The sequence below is a fragment of the Pelodiscus sinensis genome, chromosome 8 (assembly GCF_049634645.1).
Source record: "Pelodiscus sinensis isolate JC-2024 chromosome 8, ASM4963464v1, whole genome shotgun sequence".
NCBI lineage: Eukaryota > Metazoa > Chordata > Testudines > Trionychidae > Pelodiscus > Pelodiscus sinensis.
In genome coordinates this window covers 15,926,398-15,951,820 of record NC_134718.1, presented here as the reverse complement: position 1 = coordinate 15,951,820, position 25,423 = coordinate 15,926,398, and the positions used below count along the sequence as shown (strand labels likewise).

General features: G+C 41.9%; 1 protein-coding gene across 4 annotated transcripts in view; it reads right to left on the bottom strand.

The window, feature by feature from the left end:
* NRG3 (neuregulin 3) overlaps window positions 1-25,423 on the bottom strand; it is a 906,671-nt gene that overhangs the window by 427,615 nt on the left and 453,633 nt on the right. The gene's annotated exons all lie outside the window — the stretch shown is intronic.

The following is a 25,423-nucleotide window of genomic DNA, read 5'->3' as shown; positions in this document are numbered from 1 at the left end:
GATATAGTAGAAAGTAGATCATCATCATAGCCTTTCAACTTTTTTTAAACATCACTTGGCAGAGCTCAAAAAGATGGACAGACAGATGGGAAACTCCCCAGACAACTCTATCAGCCACCTGCCTTCCTCTGAATGGAGGCTGATAATTAATGTAGCTCTAGTGCCAGCAAAATGGATATTTCGTCTATGATTTCTGAAGTTACTGGAACATATTAACCCTTTTAATAGGTCCAGATCTTCATACTTAAAATAAACTATTTTAAATGATTTAAGCCCATGACAGTAGCCCTTAAAATATGTAAGAGGGTGTTAGGACAAACAGTCATAATTGCTGTTTACACAACATTTCTGATGCATTTTTTTCCTTTTCTTTTTGGGATTACACAAATAGAAGCTAAAGACTAACAAAATGTTGAGATAATAGATTTCTTCAAACGTTTTGAGAAAAAAATGGCATTGGAAGAGAAAAAACAAACGCTTCCTAGTATTCCTTGTAAACAATAAATGTGTGTATAGCTTGTAAAAAAAACTTACCGAGGTTCTGATATTGTCAGATAAGTGCCTTTTACTCAGTGTGGCTGTGTCTAGACTGCAGGGTTTTTTTTGAAAAAAGTAGCCTTTTTTCGAAAAAACTTCACCTGCGTCTAGATTACAGCCACGTTCTTTCGAAATTAAATCAAAAGAATGTGGCTTTTCTTTCGACGGCGGTACTCCTCATTTAATGAGGAAGAACGCCTTTTTTTGAAAGTGCTCTTTCGAAAAAAGGCGTTCTTGAATGCAAACAGGGCTTTTACGAAAGAGAGCATCCAGACTGCCTGGGTGCTCTCTTTCGAAAGATGCTTGCAGTCTAGACATAGCCTGTGAGTTGACTGTGCTCAGAACCTAAAAGCAGTGCTCAGTATCTTGCACTTATAATAACAATTAAAAAAAAAAACTTCCAAGCACATAAGAGATAATTAATTGTATATGACTATTGGAAAATAAGCCGTTGTCATGATCATGAAAGGTGGCCAGAAGCCTGGGGACTGGGGCTATGACTACACTGGTGCGATCTTGCACCAGAGCTATGCAAATGAGGCTAAGCGTGGAATATCGCCGAGCCTCATTTACATATATAATGAACCGCAATTTTTGCGGAAGAGGCTCTTGTGCAAGAAGGGTCTAGACTGCCCCTTCTTGCACAAGAAATACCCTCCTGCGCAATGCCGTTATTCCCAAAAATAATCAGCATAGCGGCATTGCGCAAGAGGGTTTTCCTTGTGCAAGACGGGGCAGTGTAGACAGCTCCTTCTTGTGCAAGAGCCTCTTCCATAAAAATGGCGGCTCATTATATATGCAAATGAGGCTCGGTGATATTCCACTCAGCCTCATTTGCATAGCTCTGGTGCAAGATCACGCCAGTATAGACATAGCCTAAGGTTTTAACTGCACCTAACTCAGGTAGAGTTGGCCAATAGGAATGTAGGTAGGAATTTCAAACTGGGATAAAGGAATTTTTGTTTTTTTCCTCTCCTTTAACCCTGAGAGTTCCCCTCCAGTTACTGAGACACACACACACGTCTCTCTCTCCAAGAAACCATTCTTCACTTTCTGTAAGTCGGGTAAAGTTTAGATAAATCCGCTAGGTTTTATTGGTTTATGGTTTGGGAAGTGGGATCTGATGTCGGTGCATGTTTAACAATTGCTTTGGCTTTCCTTTGTAACTAAGTTCTAGGCCCATGGCTGAGTTTCTCCATGAGTGTTCTGTTAGTTTGTTACTTTTCCATCTAGTCATTATGCTTGCAACAGGAATATTGTGATGATAATAAAAGTTCTCTCTCTTTTATTTTTATTAACCGGGTATTGGTTAATTTTTCTGTCCTGGTTTGTACTTTAGGGGTGAGATTTCCCAAGTAGTCTCTCTCTGATTTCTTTAGCAGCGGAGATTTTAGTCCCAAAATCTAGGTTGTTAAGCTTTTGGGAGCAAGTTTTATACCAAAGCCTGGTAAATAAAGTTTTGGGGTACTTCTGTTGGCTCCTACTTCTGTATTTATTGTGCCAGAGTGGGGAAGAAGCCATGGCAGCTGCTATAGCATATGCTAAATGAACATTGACAAGGGAAGTTCAGCCAGAAGAGACAGCTAATGAAGAGTTGAGCAGATCTCATCTAATACGAATATTCACAAAAGTATACAGGCAGTCCCCGGGTTACATGGATCCGACTTACATCGGATCCCTACTTACAAACGGGGTGAGGCAACCCCACACTAGCTGCTTCCCCCCAGCAGACCAGGGAGACGCGAAGCTAGCGCCCCCCACAGCAGACCAGGGAGACGCAGAGCGGCTTTTCTCAGCAGACACCTCAGCTTGAGAATAAAGGACTGAGGGAAGTGAGGTGTGGAAGAATAAAACTGAGCTCTGGAGAAATGTTTGGCTAGAGTTTCCCCTACAATATGTACCGGTTCCGACTTACATACAAATTCAACTTAAGAACAAACCTACAGTCCCTATCTTGTACGTAACCCGGGGACTGCCTGTACAGCAAACTCAGATAGCCAGAGTCTTAATTATATTAAAGAGATACCATTGATTTTAATTTCACTGTGTCTTGCAAGTCATTTTTTTTTTTTTTAAAAAAGCTTGTTATTTTGTCTCAATTATCAAGGCTACAGTTACTGCAAAAACAGCTTTGCTAGGTCCTTCATCTAAATGGCAGTAAAATGGAATAACCTTCAACTTCTCATTCAAATATACATTGTCCCCTGGGAAAAAAGAAAATCAAAAGAACCACAATTTGTCTTTAGAAAGAGTGAAATTAATTAAAAAAAAACAGTAAAAAAGCCTCGAGTGATAATGAAGGTAGCTTTTCAAAAGCTCTTGTCAATGTGAGCAGTTTGAATATTAAAACAATCCTCCTCATCTAATCAATTATTCTTGACATAAAAAATGTCCAAAGAGATTAAAAGGTGCTTGTCCATTGTTCTTAATTATGTTGGTTGACACATGTACAAACTACACACATCATAATAAGATAAGTATAAAAGCCCTTAAACTTATTTCTTAGACAGTCAGGACTGCACCTAATATATAGCACCATCATTCTGATTTTCAATAAGTGCCCACAGAAAACTTACATATCACATAACTGAGGAAATGTAGTGTCCCTTTCCAACATATTTATTATATATATATAATAAGTATCTCTGCCTATGAGTCTTTTTTTTACAAGAACTCCTCCAAAATGGTGAGAGCTGGGGCCACCACATTTGATAAGCAGCTTCCTTTTCTCTCACCTTAAAGGAACATCAGGGTTTGGTTGTGCCAGGACAATCAGAAGCCCCAGGGAGGGGCTGCTGTTCAGAGGGACACAATATGGGTATGTCTACACTACAACGTTAATTCGAACTAAGTTAATTCGAACTAATGGATCCAGACTAAAAAACTAGTTCGAATTAGTGTTTCGCTAATTCGAACTAGCATGTCCACATTAACTGTACGCTGAACCGGGCTTAAGGATGGCCGGAAGCAGTGCCGGCAGGGCATCAGAGAAGAAATTAGAGCGTGGAGATGCTTTCTCAGGCTAGCCGAGGGCTGTGCTTAAAGGGTCCCGACCCCCACCCCGGACAGACAGTTCTCAGGGGTGCCCCGCTTGCAAAGCAGTCCTGGCTTGGATTGCCCGGACTACCCACACTGGGCACATCACACCACTCAGCCATCAGCCCGGCTGCACTTGCCACAGGCTGCCATCTGGGGAGAGGGGGCAATTGGGGGGCTGCAGGAGAGCTTCCACCCCCAGAAGCCCACAGAGCCAGCCCAGTCCTCCCCATCGGGGGCTCGTGCCCCATTCCTCCCTCACCTCCTTCCACTTACCCTTCCCTAGCCCCTCTTCTTGATGTACAAAATAAAGATAACGTGTCTTCCAAAATGGAATCTGTCTTTATTGAACAAAACTGGGGGAGACTGGGAAAAGGAGGTGGGAGAGGGGAAGAGAGAGGCTGGGAGAGGGGAGGGCAACTAAAATGATCAGGGGTTGGGAACAGGTCCCATATGAAGAGAGGCTAAAGAGACTGGGACTTTTCAGCTTAGAAAAGAGGAGACGAAGGGGGGACAGGATAGAGGTCTCTAAAAGCATGAGTGGGGTGGAGAGGGTGCATACAGAAAAGTTCTTCAGTAGTTCCCATAAAGAAGAACTAGAGGACACCAAAGGAAAGGAATGGGTAGCAGGCTTCAAACTAATAACAGAAAGTTGTTCTTCACAAAGCAAAGAGTCAACCTGTGGAACTCCTTGCTGCAGGAGGCCGTGAAGGCTAGGACTAGAACAGAGTTCAAAGGGAAGTGAGATCAAGTCATGGAGGCTGGGTCCATGGAGTGGTATTAGCCAGGGGGTAGGAGTGGTGTCCCTGCCCAAGGTTTGTGGAAGGCTGGAGAGGGATGTCACGAGACAAATGGCTTGGTCACTGTCTTCGGTCCATCCCCTCCAGGGTCCCTAGGGTTGGCCGCTGTCGGCAGACAGGCTACTGGGCTAGATGGACCTTTGGTCTGACCCAGTACGGCCATTGTAAGCTCAGGGCTCAGGGTCGGGGGTCTCACTGGACCCCCTTGATTCTCTTGCACACCTGCTCCTGGGTGGCCAGGCTGGCAGCTCTTCTGCCCTAGACGGCCACTTTCCTGTGCCTAGTGCGGAGATCGTGGATGAGGTCCACGATGTCTGCACTAGCCCAGGCGGGTGCCCGCCTCTTGCGGTCCCGGGAAAGCTCCTGGGAGCCGCCAACCTGGTCCTGGGAAGAGGGAGAGGGCTGGGGGGCATCGGGTGGGTGGCTCGACCCGTGCCAGGTGCAGGGTCTGCTGGCTGGGTGCTGGCAGGTTGCACCTGACATGGGCACTGTAGCCAGCCCGTGCCCCTTTAAGGGCTCCGGGGCCGGGAGGGGGGGCAGAAGAGTTTCCCTGGTGTTGGCCAGAGTGGCCACCAGGGAAACCTGGGGAGGGCTAGCCTCCCACTAGTTTGAATTAAGGGGCTACACACCCCTTAATTCGAACTAGTAAGTTCGAACTAGGCTTAATCCTCCTAAAATTAGGTTTTCCTAGTTCAAACTAAGCGCTCCGTTAGTTCGAATTAAATTCAAACTAACGGAGCGCTAGTGTAGCGCCTATGAAAGTTAGTTTGAACTAACTTTGTAGTGTAGACATACCCTATGAGAGTTGTCACTAGGGCAGCAAGGCCATATATGAGAGCTATATGCAGTGTCCACTGGAGGTAACTGTACCATCAAGAGAGTAGCCAGCAGGGCTAGGGCTCTGCCATCTTGCCTTTCAGCACACCAGTAAGTCACCTCCCTTCCCTCAAACACTTCTCTCCCTCTTAGCCCTTGGAGCAGTGCTGGAGTGGTGGGAAAGAAAAAGCCCCTGGCAGCTGGGGGAAGGGAGCTGAGAGGAGAGAAAACACCCTGGTGGCCCTGGGGATGCTAAGGGGGAGAAAAAACACCCTCGGAGGCTGCCCGATTAGGACGCAAGCAATGCCGGTTGAGTCTGCTAGTAATAATATAAATTAGGGTTGTGGAAAAATCAGTTTCAGTTTGAATAAGCATCCAAAAGTTCAAATGCCTCTTGGAAACCAGTCTGCAATATTAGTCTGGCTACTGACAGCTTTTCAACAATCCCCAGTTCACTACATCTCTACAAGGTATTTATACATTAATGTATGTCAATAAATAATAATAGATACTGGATTCACCAGTCTGGATACCAACATCTGATCATTGGGCTCATACTCCAAGACATTGAGGGTATGTCTACACTACCCCGCTAGTTCGAACTAGCGGGGTAATGTAGGCATACCGCACTTGCAAATGAAGCCCGGGATTTGAATTTCCCGGGCTTCATTTGCATAAGCGGGGAGCTGCCATTTTTAAAACCCCGCTCGTTCAAACCCCATGCAGCGCGGCTACACGGGGCTCGAACTAGGTAGTTCGGACTAGGATTCGAGACTGGAAGGAGGTGTACCGGTAGTTCGGAATAGGAACCTAGTCCGAACTACCTAGTTCGAGCCCCGTGTAGCCGCGCTGCACGGGGTTCGAACCAGCGGGGTTTTAAAAATGGCGGCTCCCCGCTTATGCAAATGAAGCCCGGGAAATTCAAATCCCGGGCTTCATTTGCAAGTGCGGTATGCCTACATTACCCTCCTAGTTCGAACTAGCGGGGTAGTGTAGACTTACCCTGAGTTTTATGTCATACAGAGGCACTACAGCTCTAGAGTTCTAGTGAGAGCACAGTGGATTTTAGTGGCCTTATTTTCTGGGTTTTTAACTTGAGGTATCTTAAGGGGGTGTGATTTCCAGAAAGTGCTGAGAACTCTGTCTTCCAAAGACCAGATGCTTTCAAGGCATCTGCAGCTGAGCACACAAACATTGAGATACCCAATATCACCAGTTATTTTTTTTAAAAGTGAGCCATAGACACCCACATTCACTCAGACACCCCCAGCATGCATTTTAGCATTTTTATAAGCAAGCATATCACTCATACTACACTTTCATTTATTTACTTTTATTTGTACTGTAAAATGTAGATTACATTTCATACTATGGGCACTGTACCTTTCTTGAAAAAGATAAGGAAGATATGCACCTATGTGATTATATCTGACAGGCAAATCAGTTTATTAGAGCAGTTAATCTTTATTCAGATTCTGCTTGAGTAATATCAACAGGCGAAATTTGAAGAATATTTCTAGGAAGGCTAACATCTGTGTAGCTGAAGGAAACGTACGCAGTCTCTCTCAGCCTTGGTCTGCACCTAAGGATGTTAAATTGCAGTTAATTGACTAGTTGAGTAGTCAATGAAATTTCCATCAACTACTCAACTAATCGATAGGCACGTCCGCATTTCTCCTTTGGAATGTACAATAGTCCCCGGTGGGGCTCTTGTACATTCCAAAGGAGAAATGCGGAACTCTGCGTGCAGCCCGGAACCAACAGAAAATCCTGCAGATTCTGGGCTGCACGTGGGCATGGCAGCTTTGAAATGCACAAGAGTCCCCAGTGGGGGCTCTTGTGTATTTCAAAACCACAGCTCCTTCATGGAGCCTGGAGTCAGCGGGGACTCTGAGTGTCCCGCTGACCCTGGGCTGCTTGCTGCACTGCATGCTGTGCAGAGCCTGGGGTCAGCTGGAGACTCCCCAGCAAAACCCAGGATCAGCTGGGGAGTCCCCAGCTAACCCCGGGCTCCACAGAGCTGCCCCTTTGAACGCTGCTTCCGCATTTCAAGGGGACAGCGCTGCACAGCTGATCCTGCGTTAAAGCGAAGTTTTAAAGGGGCGGCGCCTCACATCTCAGCCAGGGATCAGCTGTGCGGCAGCTGCCCCTTTGAAAAGCTGCCTAGGGGTTTCTAAGCAGTAGCACTGCACAGCTGATTCCTGGCTCAGCTGTGCGGCACAGATACTTTGAAGTACCCTTTGTCCACCTCCCCCTTTTGCTGCCTCTATCTGATAAAGGCAGCGGGGGGGAGGGGGCAATCAACTAGACCTTAAGATCCTTATCTGCACTAGGGAGTTATTTCTAAATAACTCCCCTTATTCTGAAATAACAAGTGGAGAATCCACACTACCACGCCCATCCGTTATTTCAAAATAGGGGCCTGGTTATTTCGAAATAACTCCGGCTTTCCACAATAATGCTTATTTCAAAAAGTTATGTGCAGAGTTATTATTTCAAAATAAGTTATTTCAAAACAATTTCTAGTATAGACATGCCCTCGGTATTTTCATTTGCAAATGCTTCCTCCCCATCCCTACCCACAGAATGGGATGAGGCATAGCGAAGTGATTACACTAAAACAACGTGCATCCAGGAAGTGTGTACTTATAAGGGGAAAGGACAATGCTGTTGACATGTAAGAAGCATTATCTATTAGTTAAATGCCAAAGAAATACATACTGCACATTTTATATACTGAACAAAATTGTGACATTTATAAAAGAAGAGGTTCAAAGCAGATTTCCTTTATGTGTTTCTTTTTCCCCTAAACAATGCTGTAGAAATTTAATGAGAACTATATTAAGTATAAATGGGTTACAGATATTATGTTGCTATTCTGCATAAATATGCCCATGTCCTTTAATAATTTGAAGCACAGAAGGGAAATGTTGAACCATATGGACAGAGTCACGGACAGGATAACCCAGAAAATACCCTTAAGGGGGTAAGATTTACGTAGGACTAATTTATTTCATTGTAACTTGTTTGAAAATGCCAGACAGAACAGAAAGCAAGTACATGAAACAAAGAAATTAAGTCATAAAAGTTCTTCAGCACAAGGAGGGAGACTAGAAAGGAAAGTGATGTTGAGAGTTTATGCAAAAAAACATGTCTGCATGTCACATTGAATAAGCTTTTAATGGAGAAATCTAAATATCTCCCCAGAACATGCTGTTGTCCTCACACATTCAGTCAACAACTAGAAATATGTATTGTTTGGAGACAGCAACGGGCAAGCTAATCACTTTGAAAATATTAATTATTTGGCCTCTGACATGGAGGAACCTTTATTAATTGAGAAAGACAACAGCAAACAGGTGGCTTTTCTCTCATTTGAGCAAGAGTGCCAACCGCAGCACTCATGCAAGCAGTTGAAACTGCACTGAGGTCAGTGAAACGATGGCAGGACTGAATTTGCCACTGGAGGTTTGCTATATGTAGGGCTGCACTCATATATAGCTAAATCTCTGTAGTGTAGACAATGTCACCATAGTCTCTGGGGTGAAAGTTCTGCTGGTATAATAGATCCCACCTCCACAAATGACATTAGCTACAGGTTGAACCTCTCTCGTCTGGCACCCTCAGGATCCGATCTGTGCCAAACCAGAGAATTTGCTGAACCATGGGAGGTCAATATGGTCTAGCAGCATTACCAACACTTTTACTGCTTACTGGGCTCTTAGAAGACATTTGAAGGTACATTCGAGTTATATAATAGACAGAACACTGAGAGCCAGGACTGAAGACTGTACACAATCTTTATGGGACCACAGGAAACTTGACCATACCCATGATAAGTGGGCATCCAGCTAACTAAAATCATGCTGGACCACGGATGTCACTAGACCAGAGAGTGCTGGACTAGAGAATTTCAACCCTTTTTCTCTAGCATACTTACGTTGCTAAGAGTGAGGGTTTTTTTCACAGTTCTAGTGTATATCTCTATAGTGATATGAGTGTTAAGTGTCGTCCAGTCATGATGTGACAGTATAATGTATTTGGAACAAAACCACATAATTCTCAATTGATTCAGTTGGAGACTGGAATTCCAGACCACACCAGTAAAAAAGTTTGCTAAAGTTCATAAGCCAATCAACAATCGCTTATTTTTTTGTATCAAAATAAAGCAAAATGTAAGCAATCTTACATTCATATGAAAGTCAGACTTTGAACATCAAATTCAAAGCTGTATATGTGAACTCTCATAGCTTGAAACAAAACTAAAATCTTTTCCCTAACCTCCCCACTCCCACCCCGAAACCTACCTTTAGAAGCCAGATTTTTTTTTCCTAAGTGAAATGGCAATTTCATCCCACCACAATTCACTACAGCATATGCTATTCCATACATAAACAGTTTTGAGCTGCTTACTGTAGGAAGATATGTTACAAATTTCTATTTAAAATTATAATAAATATATTTAATATATATTCATTTTACAAGTTACATTTGAATACGGAAATAAGTAACATGTTTGTGTTTTGAAACTATCATATAAGCCTCGTATACTTTGAAGATATCGTATAGTATATGAAAGATCTTTTTTCCCCCATTCTTTTTTACAAGAATGAAAGCACTATGAGGAGGGAAAAGCAAAATGGTTTTATTATTTCTCTTTCAATTTGCTGAAAATATCTTCTCTCATTTAACAAGAGTGTTATTCCATTTTAAAATAGGTTGTACTGATCATGACCATACAAATTGAAGCAATTTACATACAAATAGACAAATCATTCATTTAAGGCCCAATGCAAAACTCACTGAAATCAGTGAAAAGACCCACATTTACTGCCATGGGAGCTGGATTTATTCCTTAATGTATTGAAAATTACCCTTTGCAATAACCAAGGTAAAAAAAAAAAATCCAAACCCCACAGAAATTGTCCTTCCATTTTCTTTTCCAGTCTGCTACCAATAGCCATTTTAATCCCTCATTGGAGCACTTTTTAGGACTGGCAATTTTTCCCCCTTGTTTTGGATTTGTTATATTAGCCATTATTTGTTTTTCATTTTGTTTTCTGAAGCATCATATTCAGCTATTATATTCAGAAATCTTCCTAGGGAACTTACAGGAGTAGGGAAGAATCACCAAGATAAATTGTATAGCAGGATTATCACACTCCATGCCCTTGGCAGAAATCAGTTCTTAGAGAGTAAAGATAGAAGTTTCATTCTGCTATGAAGAAATGTCTGTAGTCCTTTTGAAAAACGAGCACATGAAGATTTCCCAAGGACTTTTTTTCTGAAGGTGTAGAGGGGCTTGCTATGTATCCATTATAGCTAGAATTATATGAAACGTTCAAAATGAAATCACATACATCTCAGTCACTCGTTTCAGGTATTGTTACAATTTCAAGACTCAGAACATTCACAGAAGTTAATTTTTTTTCTGTTGTATAGATACATTTCCTGGCTTGTTTGTTTAGGTTGTCAATGGAAAGTGTGTTCTGGATACTTCTGTAAAGCTATTTATTTTTGTTGCATCACACTATAACTAGATCTATTGTTTATTATACATTATTGTTCGTCTGAATGATCTGGATTACCACTGCTTTTCAGTCTGTGTCCAGGAACCAACATACCCTGAGGATGTTCTCTGACTTAATTCAAATCTCAGCTGTGTTGAACAGCATAGGGCTGACTCAGGCTATTTGTACCATAAACTAAATCTGACTGAATCAGGGCTAAAACAGTTCTGTTTAAACGTTTTGTTACATTTTTCCCCATGTAACGGCAAATTCAGCTTCGGTGATTTTACATTTTGGCTAAACTATCCAGCTCATCTCTCTAATTGTGAACAGAGAAAGAGTCTAAACATCTGCGAATGAAAGACTAGAAAATATATATAATCTTATATTTCCAAAACTCACACACACTTGGAAGGCTTCATGGGTAATCCCATTACTAGCAATAGGACTGAGCCAAGATTAATCAAGTTGCACACCAGATTTAGGATGTAAAGACCCAATAATAAAATTGGGTATGGAAGGGTATTAAAAAACCGCAAGAGAACTATGGGAATGAAACTAAGGAAATCTCACGGAGGTTGAACAAAAGGAGAAAGTAAACCTCACAAGATTTAAATGCATCCACAAAATCTCAGCAAATTTGTATTAATTGCATGATGCATTTCTTTTGGATGTTTCCTTTGCTAGATACAGCAACATGCTGGCTTGATGACTGGAAAACTTTCATCTTTGAAAACAGAGGTAGTCAAAATATGACCCACGGGCCACATCCAAATATTTTCCTCCAGCCCACTGTGACCCTTCGGTCTTGGGCGAGAGGAAAATATCCTGCAGTGCAGTGTGGCACTCAGGCAGTCTGCTTGACTACCCAGCCCGAGACATACCACTCCTGAAAGCACAACTGGAAGCTACTAGCAAGCATGTCTCCGTGAACCCCTTCAGGAGAGGGGACAGTGGGTCTCCACACACTGCTCCACACCCCAGTACCATCCTCATGGCTCCCCTAGGCTGGAACTTATCTCCAATAATTCACTGGGAACACATAATGTTGACAGAGGTTAGTGCATTAGGCAATTCTCAAACATTTGCTTGGGCTTTTGCTTGAGGGCAGTGACTAGTGGAAATAGTATGGACTTATGAATGGGTTTATTAATAAGTACCACTTATTTTATATTAATAAACCTAGTCTGTAATGAAGGGTGTTTTTGACCAAGAAACAGGATGTTTTATTTGAACAGTCCAAGAAGGGAAACTAAGGCATCCTGCCAGTTTGTGATCATAGACACCGGGAGGCAGCCAGAACAATTACATTCTCATAGCTTTTTGAGTAGCTAGCAATACAAAGGTCACTTGCATAAATAAACCTTTCTAAGTTAGTAAATTCTCATTTGTCATTGTGTAGATATTAAACAACCAGGACTTTTTTTTTTTTTTGAGTATTGAATTAGGCTTGCAACTTTTTGCCATTCCTGGACGGAAATCATTCAGCTGCTCTTCCACTATTAGTGCTATTCTACACATTATTATCTATTCATATAGCTTGTGAGGTGTGAACGGCTCTACACCGCTTATGAAGTGTGTGTGTGTCAGTATTGCATATGTAAATGCGCTTACACTCATACTCACACACAGAGACAATATAGCACAACTTTGTTTCTGAACTGATATTCATAACATACTGAAATATAAAAATGAAATATATCGCTACAGGATAAAATTCACAAATATTTACTCCAGCAACATTTTTATTACCCAACGACTCCTCTACTGGAGTGGTTGCAATTCTGGGGAAAATGCTGATTCATCAAAATGTTTTCTCAGGATCAGGATGGTACTTCTGGTCGAGAGAAAGAGAGCGAGAGAAAGAAAACAGAGAAATAAATAGCACAGTTGTTAGGGGAAAAGTACAATGACTTTTTCATGATGAGGTGTTGAAGGCTATGTCTGAGTGATAGAGGGAAGCGAAGAACATCATTGGATGAAATTGTAAGAATGACAGAAAAGTATCTTAAAGATGAAGGGGGGGGAGGGGAATCCAGAGTGATTTATGTGGTATCCACGACTAAATAGCTTGTTTTGTTTTCTTTTTACAAACATTGCAATCTAAAATAGTAACAGAGATGGAGCCGTGTTAGTCTGGTCTAGCTGAAATAAAAGACAGGACGATGCAGCACTTTAAAGACTAACAAGATGGTTTATTAGGTGATGAGCTTTCGTGGGCCAGACCCACTTCCTCAGATCAAATTGTGGAAGAAAATTGGCATGACCATATTTACCAAAGGGATACAATCAAAAAAAGTGAACACATATAAAAAGGACAAATCAAATTTCAGAACGGGGGGGGGGGGGGGAGGTTAATGTCTGTGAGCTAATGATATTAGAGGTGATAATTGGGGAAGCTATCTTTGTAATGGGTAAGGTAATTAGCATCTTTGTTGAGACCCAGTCATAAAGTGTCAAATTTAAGCACGAATGACAATCTAAAGGCACAAATCCTACCTGAGGCCCATTTTACATTAAGAACTGTGCAAACACACCCAGGAAAAGTCAATCCAGCCCAAAGCTAAAATGAAACAAGATTCAAAAAATCCAAGTCACGAGCAATACTTGGACATTTCCATCAGTCTTTGTAGTGTATCTCACTTCTGTCATATCCCTAGGCTAAACCTTGTAAATCTTCTGCACAAAAATTACTATTAACTGGAAGCAGTACAATAGAAGATGTATCAGGAAGGTGGCAGGAAAGGGCATGGTGAGAGACTATCCTATTTCTTTCAAGTAGTTATTTTTCCCCATGTGCTTTAGAGTTTGGCTTTTTTTCCCCTCTGTTTCATTTTATATATAATTAATTAATGGTTACTAGCATAAAATGCTGTTATCACTAAATGTAATCCTTCACAAAAATCAGTAGGGTCATATTTATTTTCTATATTTTGCTTTCTTCCTTGATAAAATTCCTGGACATTAAACAGCTGTGAGTTAATGCAATTTATGTGTCTTACTATGAACCTACAGTAATAGAGAGAAAGAGACAGACAGACAGACAGACTTGCATTTTTCAGCTGCAGGGAAATTAAGAAGATACTGTGGGACAGCATAAGGAAACTCACAGTTTTATGAGGCTATGATCCATCAAGGTACTGCACTCACCCACCCCTCAATTTTCTTTGAGGTCATATCCTGGTGTGAGGTCACCTATAACTCAGGGTCTTGCTGTAGGAATGACTCCAAAGTGAACCAAAATCCAGAATTTAGGACTATTTATAGCAAATAAAAAGATATTTCCAAATGAATACTGCTTTTCCGATTTTGTATCAGTACTATTCAGATACCTCGTGCTGTGGTACTCAGCATTGAGATGCATCCTTAGGATTGTTGATTGAGAAAGCCCTCTGTGGAGGGGTTGCACCAAATAATATGGAATAAAGCATGGTGGAGCAACAATTCCTAGGAGAAGGGAAACTCTGATTTCAAAAACAGAGCAGACAGAGCTCACTAAACCTTTTATGCCCATCCAGTGCACGTCACAGTTCCTGACTCAGTGTATGATGGGGTCAGAATAAGAAGAGAGAGTGGGGTTAGAATGCACAAGCCAGCCTCACTTGAACCCATGTGAGGTATATCTCTGGATGCTAATGATTTACTTCTTGTTAAGAAAAGTCCTACAACGATGGGCAGGTGACATCAGATGCAGGCAGAGGATACCACTGGAAGCATCTAGCCACAAACCTGCACTTAGATGGCCCAGGTTTGATGGTCGTCTGTATGCTGAACTGGAGCAACAGTGTTGTGTCCCCCAGGTGACAAAAAAGCCCTGTTTAGGGACAGTACTGCTTTCCTTGAAAGAAAAGGGGGAAAGAAAACTGTCCCTAAACACAGCTTGTACCACAGTTGATTCCTGTCACTTAACTGCAATCAACTGATTGTCCAATTTTTCAGTCACAAGAGAAAATCAATAACTAAACAGAAACTATGCTTTGCATCCTGGAATGGGCTCAGGACAGAAGTCATTGGTAGTCAATTTGAATGTTCTAAGACTGATGTCGCAGCCTTAAGCGAAACACACATTTCTGGTACCTGCCAGTTCACAGAGGTTGGAGCAGGCTATTCATATTATTGTGTGGGCTATTCTGAGAGACATCCAAGACAAGCAAGAGTTGACCTAGCCATCAGGATGATGGCATATCTCCTCAACTAGCCAAAACAGTGGAGGCTTTGGAAGATTCACTAACCACTCATGGAATGACCATGGTTTTAAACTTCATTAAAAAGGTAACAGTTTATTAGGCAGTTGTCCTTGATAGCCTGCTGTATGGCCCAGAGTCACAGACCATAGTTTACCATCACATTTTGAACCTAGATCAGTGGTCACCAACCAGTAGATCGGGATCTATTGGTAGATCTTGGAGCCTCTGACAGGTGATCCTGACTGGTTTGGGCAAGAGGTTATCAAGCCCCGCACTACAGCTGCCCCTCGCAGACTGCTGAGCATTTCCTGCCCTTTGCCTTGGAGTTGTCCCCTCAGGAGCTACAGAGCAGAGAGGGGGCACAACAGGACTTGTGATGGAGTTTGCTGTCTGTTTTTGGGAGTGGTGCAGGGCCAGGACAGGGGTGAGCCTGCCTTAGCCCCACTGCACCACTATCCAGGAAACACCTGAGGTAAGCAATGCCCAACTGGTGCCCACATCCTGAAACCTTAAATCAGTCATGAACCCCCTCCTGCATCCCAAGACCCTGCCCTAACCCTGAGCACCCCACATCCAAACCTCCTCTGGCCCCTCTACTGCCTGCCCCAGGCTCAGCTCAGAGCCCCTCTAGATCCCCTAATCTAAGACCAGAGCCTGCACCCCAACCCTCTGCTCCAGACTGGTGAAAATGAGGGAGGGTGGAGGAGGGAAGGAGGATGGAGTGAGCAGGGGTGGGGCCTCAGAGAAGGGGCACAAAGGAGGCAGGGCAAGGGTATTTGGGTTTCAGGTAGATCTTGGATTGCATTTAAATTCAAAAAATAATCTCATGCTTAAAAAGGTTGGAGACCACTGACCTAGATCAATTCTATATCTGCTGCCTCAAGAAGATCGCCCATGTGAATTGGTTGGACACAATTCCTAACATGGAGGCTCATAAGCTGTGCAGTGTCATGGGCATGGAAGCAATGCTTATGATCAAACAGTTTCACTGGATTTGTCATATTATGAGGATGGATGATATATGTATACCAAAGATAATTTTCTACAGTCAACTTGTTTGGGGAAAGTGCTCTATCAGTATAAGTGCTATAAAAATATCTTAAAGACCAATGTGAAGTTATGCGACGTATCTCCAGGTGACCTGGAAATCATAGCTCAGGTCAGACAGTTCTGGCAGCAAACTATTGTACATGCTCTCAAATGCTTCAAGAGTCAACGTATCTAGACGTTACAAGAAAACTTGGGATCCAAAAGGAATGTACAACATCCACTGGATTTGCTAATTGAGGATTGGCTTAGTGGTTATTCACTAATGGCATCATAGAGGTAGAATATGAGATCTGTTGATCAACAGCTCAACCCACACTACTGCGATCTAGTATAATACTCTATGAAGATTATTCTATTGATTCCAGTTTAGCCATATGTGAATGTCATGACATAGATGATGACTCAAAGCAAAACATGTCCATGCTTAAACTCAAACAATTGCATAAACACTGCTTTGAGTGTAGATTTCATCCAACCATTCATCCTGCATCTCTTCAAAATTAAATAAAAACCAGAACAAATACATGGCCTCCTCTTCAGTTGCAATACTACTTGTTAGTACTTGTTACTCCTCTCCTGATTATAGCTGTCAAGCACTCAGTTGCTCAGAGAATGAATAGAATTTTAATGTGTGCCTCAATACATTCTGGAAATAATACAGGAAGAAGCTTGATGGTTGATGGCTTGGAGGAACTGGATTGGAAAAAGCAGTTAAAGTTTATTCCAATTTACAGAGCAGGAAGTAAACAATGCAGAACTGCTTCTTAATTATGGAAATCAGATATGCAAAGCAAGTGGGACCCAGATGTGAAGTCAACACTGCAGCAAGGATCCCCTTTAGAGAAGAGGAAAGACTAGACCCACACAGTTTTAAAACCAATATCAGAAAAGGAGGCAGCAAGTTTTCAGTGAGAAACAATTTTCATTGTCCCCCTCCCCCCCCGCACCCCAAATATAAAAGCTGAATATAATCTAATGATCCTCTGAGCATCTTGAGCTAAAACACATGCAGAAGTTTAGAGGTAAAACCCTGGTTCCTTCGCAATAGAATTCAATGAAGGAACGATTTCACTCTAGATTTTTAGGATGAAAGAGGATTCCTGTAATTGGATTTCCAGAACTTTCTGTTTCCAATCATGTAAGAAATTTGCCAGGAAGGGCATCTTTTCACGGTATGGTATTTTTGCCTCTGCTCACAACGTTGTGGATGCATGATGATGTTTAATTGTTTATTTTCATTAGTTGCCAAAGTTTTCTCACTCAGAAAGGCTTTAGTATGAGTTGTGAAAAAAGATGGTTCTTAATACATTCAAACAGGTTTGTCGACCTTTTCCTTCTCTGTACTTTCCAAGAAGTAAGATCTTGTTAGTGGAGGCTTGGAGAGCACAGTTTTTCTTCCTATTCCTTAGAAGATAAAAAACAAATGCTACTCCTTCATAGCACTTAGGCTCACAGTACTTCTCTAGTAAATGTAGAGCTTCAGACTATCTATACTTCTGGGAAGCAAAGCAGGAAGGAAGTAAACAAACAAACGTAGTTGCTGAATCATGCCAAAGTTAGGGATTTTTAGACATTCAGTGAACTTTCTGGTCTTGACTGCTCTTTGCCTGCCCTCCGGTGATTGAAAACCATCTGTTTTTCCCAACCCTCTTCTCTTTCGCCTATAGTCTCTTCACTTCAATCCACCCCTCTTCATCATCTCTCCACCTCTAACCCTTTGCTCACTTTTCCCCCATTAATTGATTGCGTCTACTCTCCATTCGAAAGGCCAGGAAAACCCAAAGATTTAATAGGATATTTGCTGCCAACATATTACACTCTACGTGTGTGTCATACACCCTCCTCTGTCTTATCTATTCAGATTGGAAACCTTTCAGTTAGTGACTTATGGCTACTCTGTGTTTATAATACACTTAGTACAACAGAGTCCTATTCTTTGTTGATCCCTAGGCACTACTTTGATAAACAAGATTATTAATAATTATCCAGTATTAAAAGTTATAAAGGCAATGCATTAATACAGCAAATGGCTGGAAGTACCACACTGGCTAAAATTATGTTTTCCAGCATCTGCTTTAATAACAAATGTCTCTTATATTTTCTTCTTCCTTTTGAAAAACAGGGGCAAGTAAGAAACAATAACAGTTTCCTAATCAATCAACATTAGGCAAGAAATTTTTTGCCAGAGAGAAGTAAAATTATATTGAAATGTTAATTTGCTTTATTTTGTCTTCTTTACTTTGGTGTGAGAAGTATAATACACTAAAGCTCCAACAGACAATCAATCAATGTTAATAGATTTTCCCCACTTAGAATTGTTGTATTGTAGTACCCTATTTTTGATGGGGTAGAATACAAACTGTATTAAGGACAGGAAGTCAATCTGCTGCACAGATTCTGATGTTGAAAATTATACATCAGGAGACTGGTTCAGTAAGTAGAGGGAGAGGCCAGAATTTGGGACACCTAAGGACAAAAGTCCCTGTTCTGCCACAGACTTCTGGGTCTCCTTGGATAAATCACTTGATCGACAAAAGGACTAAAGCTTCTAACTGTCACTTTAAGCACCTAAATCCAAGATTCAGGTGCCAATGACAGCTTTAAAGCCCCTAAATGGCTAACTCTGTGGGCATTTAATTTCCCCTGATCAAGTCTTTTAAGCACACATGTTTCTGCCAGTAAGCATGTGCACAGCCACCTCAGTCTAGGAGTCTAGGCATGTAGTGCATGCCTAAACCTCTACACTCATGCCTAAGCAATGTGATTCTCCTCTGTGTGGTACTTCAAGAAAGTGAAATTATTCTGGGGATGAGTCTGGCCAGAAAACCTAGTCCACAGAAGAGAAAGGGAGCTGTAACAACAACACCCATGAGGCAATGTGCCATAGGGAAATGCAGTTTAATTTAGGTTGTGTCTAGACTACTATGATTTATCAGAAAAAGGTACGCAAACTACAATACACAATTTGTGTACCTTTTTCTGATAATGTTTTCAGAAGAGGTATTTCCAAAATTTGGCCTGTCTACACTGGGCCAAATTTCAGAAAAACCTCCTTTTTTGGAAGAGCCCTTCTTCCTCATGGAATGAGGAAGACAGGGCTTCCAAATGAGCACATCTGCTCTTCCGCAACAACAACAACAACAACAACAACAACAAAAAAGCACACAGAAGAGCAGACGACTTCCCTAGACGCAGCAGAGTTTTTCTGGGATACTCCAGTATCCCAGAAAAAACCCATAAGTGTAGACATTGCCTTAGAAACATCTTGGAAGGAAGTATTACAAGTCACATTCTCAAGTCCATATAAAACATTTTGATTCAGGAATGTTATTTTTTTCCAACTGAGAATGTTAAGATGAAATATTTCTGCAATACCATATCAAAGATTTATTTGAAAATTCTATTCCAGAGAAATCTTCAAAGTTTCAACTTTTGTCCGACTGCATAATAAAAACAATTATGGGAATGTAAGAATGTCTTGAATAATGGAAATTCTGAGCTGGAGTCAGTCTTAATTTTATATCTTCTGAGCTGATTCTCTTTAATCTCAATTTGGTTAGGAAAAAGCTAATTTTCCTTCTAATGGTAATAACAAAGGAAAATGGAGTCATGCCCATGGTTAGCCTATGTAAATACATGTTGTAATTAATGTTACATTGTTCTTTCCTCCTCTCACTTCTCATTGTTTGTTGCACTCATGTCCAGTGTAAAATTAGACTGTAAACACTAATTATGTCTTTAAACAGAGCTTAGTTTTGAGTGCTATCACAACAGTCGCCCCAAAGTCAAACAAACCTTCAGATTGTACACTGTAACACTGACTGCTGGCACCAATCCTGGGACCTCTGGAGCTTAGAGCGTGAATCTACAGAATCAGCTAAAAACCAGCTGGCTTTCAGCTAAGGCTGGAGAGCACATGCATTCTCTCTGTAAATAGTCTAAGTGCCACTACATGGGACAGTGAATTACACCCCGTAGGTGTGTGGAATACACACACTTGATAGTCGATTGAGACATTTATTTACTCCTCCCCTGATTTACACCAATAATCCCTGAATAGTGGGCTGCGTCTAGAGTGGCATGATTTTCCAGAAATGCTTTTAACGGAAAAGTTTTCCCTTAAAAGCATTTTCGGAAAAGAGCGTCTAGATTGGCACAGACGCTTTTCCTCAAAAGCACTTTTTGCGGAAAAGCGTCCATGGCCAATCTAGATGCGCTTTTGCGCAAAAAAGCCCTGATCGCCATTTTCACGATCGGGGCTTTTTTGCACAAAACAAATCTCAGCTGTCTACACTGGCCCTTTTGCGCAAAAGTTTTGCGCAAAGGGGACTTTTGCCCGAACGGGAGCAGCATAATATTTCCACAAAAAGCACTGATTTCTTACAGTAGGAAGTCAGTGCTTTTGTGGAAATTCAAGTGGCCAGTGTAGACAGCTGGCAAGTTTTTCTGGAAAAGCAACTGATTTCCGGAAAAGCAGTCTAGATACAGTGTAGGCTATTATAGCTGGACGGCCAGAGAGCAGCAGCTGCTGACGAGGTGCCCAGTTCTGAAGGCAGCGGTACCACCAGTAGCAGTACAGAAGTAAGAATAGCCATACCATGTCTCCTGCAGGGATCTGCTCCCTACTGCTGTTTTCCCCAGCATTTTCCACCCTATTTTTCTGTCTCTTTGGCTTTGTGCTCTGGGCCACTGCCCTGCTTGTCCCATCCAGATTACAGACCTGACCTCATGCTGCTCTGGGGAACCTTTAGTATGTGTACCAACAAGATCTACAGGGAACAATTGATTCACAATGTTAGTATGCTTTAGAAATCGCACCCCCATGGAGCACATTACCCTGCCATGTAGACAAGCCCTATGTTAACCATTAAGTATGGCTGCAATTATATTTTCCTGTGGGTTTATGCTGCTCTTGCACATATCAGTGGCTTATTGCAATGTGCATCAATGGATCACTCAGGGAACAAATGATGAGATTGTCAGAGACTGTGGAATTTGATTCCCTTCCAGTCTCCATTTTTAGAATGAACTTTATACAAACCCCTCTCAATTATAGTTCCCTCTGGCTTTGTTCTTGACCCTTTACTATTACTTACATTTAAAAAAAGAGAGTACATTCAGTATCCATAGGTGACTTAACTATTCAGGCACCTGAAGCTCTAATATCTATTCACTGAATAGCTGTAGGCAGGACAGGGCAAGTTTTTCCCTGTTGTACAACAATGGTCTCAAAGGCAACTTGGTGGAATCACTTCACCGTGTTGGATTTCCAAACTCATTCACTTTCATTCTGAGAATGGCGAAGAGAGCCAGTTGCTATGGTGATTGTTTTCAGGCCTGTTCAAAAGACCTGCCTGAGACCACCCATCTCAATAAAGACCATCCATCTGGCCACCAAGAAGACACTGAAAATGTATCAGGTAGTAATGACTTTTGGTAACTCTCTCACCTGGGATGTATTTAGATTTGTGATCTTAGACAAAAACTAAGACATTAAAGTTCCCCACACTGGTATTGGTATTGTCTTTCTAATATCCGTTTTCTAATATTATAGACCAACTATTCAGAGGTACATTAGCAAATCTACTGGGTGCTGATCTCACGGAGGCGGTTTCCTAAGAAAGTGCCCAACTTAGCTTATTTCTCTGTAAATCTGATGTTTTCAATAAAGTTCCTTACGTATGGATCTAGGTTCTAAATGTATCTGGATCATTGTCACTCATGATGAAGTACAGTATAGTTGATCCAAAAAAAACCCCCCACAAACTTTAGAGAATTAGATTGCTATGGAGTTGGGTAGAACACTTAACTCAGTTTTTCTCCTGTGCATCTGTGTTCAGATCATGTTTTACCACTCAAGGGATATCTGTTCATTGTATTGATTGAACATTAAAACAAATTATGCTCTGCACGTCCATATTGGACTACTGAAGTACTTTATTTTATTGACTTCCTGACTGCTCTTTGGCCTTTGCATATGTTTTATAGCTTGTGCTGTGCACTGACACCAAGGTCATATAAAAGAACAGCCATTTCCAACACTTCTCAACCCACACACCATTTTTTTTTTTACAAAAAATAGCTTCTCATTGCATCTTACACATTTTGCTTTTTTAGTCTACAAAGGATGTTAAATACCATTTCTAAATTTGTCTTTTTCACCTGGCTTCTAATCTTCAGTCATATACTCCTCACAGCAGATTTTAGTGGATTTCCCTAGTAATGCAAGGGCTCCGGGTTTTGAGTTCTTAGCTGTTATGGATGTCAAAACTACAATTCGTTACAACGAGGCGACAAACTTGTATCTTTCAACTCCAGTCTCACAGGATATTTATTTGACCTAATATAATAAACAATTATTGGAGCAACTAATTTTGCTCCATCCCCTTCCTGCCTTTCTCCACTACCCCTGACTATGGCATGAGAACTGGTATACAAATGTGCTCTGATAGATTGGTACAAGGCTCTGATTCCTCCAAGCCCTATATTGATTTTGGACTTGAAGGAACAATAATAAAATAAAGAACCTTTTTAAGTTATTGTCTCTCTCTTTTACACATGTAACCCTTCTGCCAGGACAAGTTAATTGCAGCAAGGGCCGGGTTCAATATCTAGGGGTCTCCTCCCAACAACATAATACAACGCCAGCTCGAGCCCCCACCCAGTGACCTGGGAAATCTTACACACACCCCTGGGTGCCTCAAAGAGGCAATTCTTCCCCTCTCGCAAGCACAGAGCCTTGCTATAGCAGCAAATCTTTAATAACACACGGTGACCGACATCAGCATTGAAGTGGGAAAACACCACAACTCAGATTCATAAACCAGACATGAGCAAAGACACACCCCCGAGCCACAAATCACCCAAGGTCCCCAAAATTCCAACACCCCAAAAGTCTCTCGAGTCAAGCAATCCAAAAATCACCCAAAGTCCGACACCTCAAAAGTTTCTGCCCTGGGTCAGTGCTGCCCCAGGGTTCAAAAGTTCAGCTGGCAGGGTTTTACCATCCCAACCTGGGTGCAATAGAGGGAACAGGGGTTGATACACCTTATGTGGTCCACTGACGGCTCCGCCTCTCCGTAGGTTTCCACTGCCGCCAATGACGCAAATCCCTCTGCCACACTCCACCTGCTGTCCTGTGAGCCGCTCCAGCCATTCCACGGAGCAGTGTCTGCTCCGCCAGGCCGCCTCGGTCCACGCTCCCAGGCCACCAGCTGGTAGGTCCCACAGCTGCTCCACCGGCTGCCCATCAGTCGTCCCCGTCAGCCGCTCGCCTGCGTCCGCCAGTTGCCCCCGCAAACTGTTCCTCTAGTCATCCCATGATCTGCTCTGCTAGTAGCTCAGCAACAGTGATTTCAGCTCACAGTAGATTTCAGCTCTTCAGCAGTATGGCACCAGGCTCCCCTCAGTACACAGTGATTTCAGCTCTTCAGTAAGTTCAGCTCACAGTAGAAGAGCCTTAGTGCAAGTGCACCATTGGCCCACAGTGAAGCCAACAAAAGAGAAGGAGGTGCAGACAGAGCCCCTACCACCATGTACAAAGACCTGTCCCCAGCCTCTCTCAGTCTGACTGGGTTTGGAACTCATGACCCTTGTCTAGCTAGTGCTACTTGTTTTATGGCAAAACAGTTCCACTATTTGATTCACATAATCAGGGTAACAAGACTCTATCCCCCCTGCCTCAAGAACAGAGAGACTTGCATCTGAGGAAGTGGGTCTTTGCCCATGAAAGCTTATGCTCCTACACTTCAGTTAGTCGATAAGGTGCCACAGGACTCCTCGCCGCTTTTGCAGATTCAGACTAACACGGCTACCCCTCTGATAATAGAGAGACTTGAGATCCCACAGTGGCCAAAGTGACCATTTGGCTGCTGAGAGCACATACTAGGCAGGGTGGGGATGCCTATGCAAATGAATCTGACCCTGAAGTCTTTTTGCATCGCTTGCCACAGTTCACCCCCAGATGTCAGGGTAGGGTCTATCCTGACCCTGACTTGCCACAGTTCACCAACAGGTATCAGGGTAGAGCTTATCCTGACCCTGCTTACACACACATACAAAAAGCCTGAATATGGATGCAAGAAATCTTATTTGGTATCTCTAGAATACTCCCAATTCCAATTAACACTGCAATATTATATTAGACTCCAGCTGTGTTCTTAAGCCATTTTGAACAAATTTTATACCTACAATAATTATCCCTTTTCTGCTTAGAATCAAGAGAAAGGCATTACAGAATGAAACACAACCACTATGATATTATTAAATGATGATCTCTGAAAATCTGTTCTAGCAGCTTTATAAATTGTATGAAAAAGTGACATGTTGGAACATAAGCACCTGCCATCTGTCTAAAAAGTGTAAAAAGCAGGGCAGAAAATGCTCCAAGGCTTTCTTCAGGATAACATGCAAATATTAATGAAATTATTAATTTAATGTCACATCGTTGCATAATGTAAATAACTTGAATTCTAGGAATTACTCTGACAGCCAAAGGATGTTACTTGGATAATGATAATTCAACATGTTAATTAAGAGCAATTCAGCTGCTCTAAAGTGACAAAGGCTGCCTTGGATAAACTTTTGTCCTACATATAAAACCTTCTTCTTTGCTGCATGTGGGAATTCACTGTACATAGAGAGGGGAGGTAAAACAAGTCTTCACAAAATGAGTATCAAAATAAATGACCCTCGAACTTAAAAAAGATACCTTATAAAATATTAGTTTTAGTCCAAATGACATGCCAAGTGATCATACACTTATTTTTATGAGCTACAAATGTAACTGTAGATTACATATTTTTTAGAAATGTATTATTCATTTTGATGGGGACAGATTAAGTAGCATGGAATTCTGATTTAATTTCTTGATTGTGGAAAATGACAAGTGAGTAAATGCCTTCCTCATGTATGAGCTGTAAGTTGTTAAAAATTTGGTGGAAAAGTGACAAACTGTAATTTCTTGCTCTTTGGATCACCGCTGAAGTGCAGAAGCCAATATTGCTTTATGATTAACATTGATAGCGAAGCAAACAATCCATTTTTTCTGTTCAAGATGCTCGTAGTTTTATCCTGCATATCGTGGGTATGAGACATGGCATTTTCTCACATTAATTCGCACTGTGCCATGTTGTGGGATGTATAGAGACTTTCAATGGAGCTGTGCTGATTGACTCCTGATGTGGTCCAGTAAGTGGTCCAGTAAGCAGACTGCTGATGTGGTCCAGTAAGTGAAGCATCATGAACAGTAAGGGTAAGTCTAAACTATATGGCTCCGTCGACGGAGCCATGTAAAATAGTTTACTCGACATAGTCAAAGAAGCTGAAACGAGGTTTACCGGAGCAGTCGACAAAGGCTTCCCTTGTCAGCTGCGCCATGTCTAGAATGCAGCACTGTGCTGGATCAGCTGATCGTCGGCACAGCGTGGCGGCCATTTTTATTTTAATGAAGCGGGGATGATTTAAATCCCTGCTTCTTTGGCTATGC